The sequence below is a fragment of the Triturus cristatus genome, chromosome 3_2 (genome assembly GCF_964204655.1).
Source record: "Triturus cristatus chromosome 3_2, aTriCri1.1, whole genome shotgun sequence".
NCBI classification, from domain to species: Eukaryota; Metazoa; Chordata; class Amphibia; order Caudata; family Salamandridae; genus Triturus; species Triturus cristatus.
The window spans coordinates 353,338,823-353,341,791 of record NC_140584.1 but is presented as its reverse complement, the minus strand read 5'-3'; the positions used below and the strand labels follow the sequence as shown (position 1 = coordinate 353,341,791).

At 56.8% G+C, this 2,969-nt stretch overlaps 1 pseudogene; it reads left to right on the top strand.

Moving 5' to 3' along the window:
• The first annotated feature begins 647 nt into the window (after positions 1-647).
• Positions 648-1,070, top strand: LOC146857371 (translocon-associated protein subunit delta pseudogene; annotated as a pseudogene).
• The last annotated feature ends 1,899 nt before the right edge of the window (positions 1,071-2,969 follow it).

Here is a 2,969-nt window from a genome sequence, read left to right as displayed (position 1 = left end):
CATCAGAGCAGCTCGGGGATTGGCCTGGGCGGGCTCGTTAAGCGCTCGCTCGGGCACAGGAAGTCTGTGCCGTTCCTCCACCCAGCTGTGGAACGCAACTGGATGGGAGACACCCAACAGCGCCTGTCTGTTTGGCAGGTCAAAGTGACATACTCACTTGTAAGTGCACTCCACTCCTCCCCCTGCCAAGGCCCGGTGGCTCCCTCCACATGCTTGGCTCAGGCAGTTACCAAAAAATAAAACGATAATAAAGTATCATTTTATTTTTCCGCTGCTGGTTCTGTGCCAGTTGGGCGACAATCCTCCGCCATTGCGGAGGAGCTCCCGCTGTTTCTCAATATAGCATTTAAATGACAATTTCAATTTAGACATGTAGAACCCATTTGATCCGATGAAGGACAGGGAAAGGTTCAACCTTTACAGAAATCGATTAGTATGGTAAAATCAATAAATCAGAGTACAAAGATCAGTTAAAAATCAGAATCAAAGAACTTAGTAAAGTTCAGATCAACTAAATACAGATGGGCTTATTTACAAGCCCCTTGCGCCGTCAGTGCGTCACTTTTAATATGGAAAAAAGTGATGCACCGCCGGTGCAAGGGGTTTGTAAATAAGCTCTCTAGCTCAAACTCTGGTGCTGGTCGGACATGGCGGGCGCGGTGAGGTTCCTGGGGGCTCTGGCGGTGGTGCTGCTGCTCACCGGCTGCACGGCTGAAACCTGCACAGAGCCGGTGATCGTGCCCTCGTATTACACAATGAATGATGCAGTCATCTCCTCGGAAACTGTGTTCATAGTGGAGATCTCGCTGACCTACACCAACGGGGCACAGAATGTTGCTCTCTACGTCGATGTCGGTGGTAAACAGTTTCCAGTCACGCGGGGGCAGGATGTGGGGCGCTACCAGGTCTCCTGGAGCATGGAGCACAAGATTGCTCGGTCTGGTACCCATGCAGTTAAATTCTTTGACGAGGAGTCCTACAGCCTCCTAAGAAAGGCCCAGAGGAACAACCAAGACTTAACTTCCATCAAGCCGCTCTTCACAGTTAATGTGGACCACAGGGGAGTGTAGTGTCGTGCCCTGGGCCTGTAAATAAAACACTGCTGCACACAGGTGTGGTAGTGGTGGTCAGTGCAATGCCTGCCACGCCCAGAGCCCTGGGCTTTTTATTAACATTTGTGCGTGCCGTCCGAGGGGACGTCGGGCTCACCCAACTCCGGCTACGCTAGGGGGGGGGGGGGTGTGACCCTGACACACGCGCACGGACCCTCGGGCAATGGTTCGGTCCGTTGCGCAACATTACATTCCTCCTTTACCCAGAACTGAAACCCAACGAAACCGGTCGCCTAGCGCGACCCAACAGTTTAACAGTCTCTAAAAGTCTCATGGAAAACAAGAGGAACAGTCTTACTTGGTTGTTTGTTGGAGGGGCAGCCTTCCCTCACTCCCCCAGTTGACAGCGAGTCACAAAGTCTCTGTATCTCTGGGATGGTCGCGGGTGCGGGCGTAGGTGATACTTGCTCTGGCTGCACCCATCCGGTGGGGTGAGAAACAGGTCCTCTGAGCCGTCCGCTTCCACCGGGTCCGGGCGGCTCGGCGCCGCTTGTGGCACCTCCTCTCTTTCAGTTGACGTCGAAGAATCCTCTCCGGCGTTCTCCGCCCTCCGGGGCTCTTCCGCTCCTGGGGGGTTCCGAGGGCTGGGAGATGGGGTTGGGTAGTAGTCTTCAAGCTCCTGGAGGTCTTCCTCCTCCTCGCGCGGGACTTTCTTGAAAAACGACACGTTTCTAGTTACTTTTTCACCGCCTCTGACGGCTGTGACCAGGGTCCCTTGTACATTGGTGACAATCCATGGGGCCAGCTCGAAGGGCAGCCGGAATTTCCCCCCGGGGTGTCGGTCTTTCACTAGCACCTGGTCGCCGACCTGGATTGTACTGTCCGCTGCTCTCCGCCTCCGGGAGGCTTCTTGGTTCGTTTTTAGTCGACTTTCCGTGGAGCGGTTGGGTGGGTCTGGTGATGACTCCCACACAGGGTGGTGCGGGATAGTGTCCCGGATCGCTCGGCCCAGACACAGGTGGCTCGGGGGAACCCCGGTGGTGCAGTGGGGCGTCAGCCGGTACTCGCGCAGGAATTGGTAGAGGGCTAGCTCGACGTTGAGGCCGTCTGCCAGGGCAATCTGAATAGTTTTGTTTAGAGTCCTCATCAGTCTCTCAACCTCTCCATTTGCTTGCGGCCACCGTGGGGTTCTGCGTCGGTGTTTGATGCCGTGGGATTGCAGGTACTCGGCCAGCTCTGTGCCGTTGAATGGTGGACCGTTGTCCGTGCGCAGCTCACTTAGGAGTCCATGGGTGGCCATGACCTTCTCCAGCTTGGGGATCACGTCTGCTGCGGCTGTTGAGGGGACAATCTCTACCTCGGGGTACCGCGAGTAGTCATCCACCACAAATAGCATGTGTCGTCCTCCAGGTAGGCTGCCGAAATCGGCACTGGCTCGCACCCACGGCGAGGTCGGGCCCTCTTCCGTGATCACGGGCGCTGGGGGGTCGGGTAGGCTGGTCGCCAAACACACCGGGCACCGCTGGACCGTATCTTCTACCAACTTGTCGAGTCCCGGGAACCAGAGCTTGCACCTGAGGCGGTTCTTCGACTTGACGATGCCTTGGTGAGCGCCATGCGCCAGGAGGGCGGCTCGTTGAGTGAGGCTGCCGGGCAGTACCAGGCGGGGGCCTCTCAGGAGACAGCCTTCGGGGGACACCGACAATTCGTTCCTGACGATGTAGAGCGCTTTCAGTGACGCCTGAGCCTCGGGCGTGCGAAAGGAAGACGGGCTTTGGAGCGGCTTTCAATCTCCTGACGCGACCGCTCGGATGGCCATCTGAAGACAGTCGTCTCCTTCGGTAGCCAGCGCAACCTCCTTGAGGGACATCGGCAGGGGTCGGGACCTTTCCACAATCATCCGGACATACTCCTCGG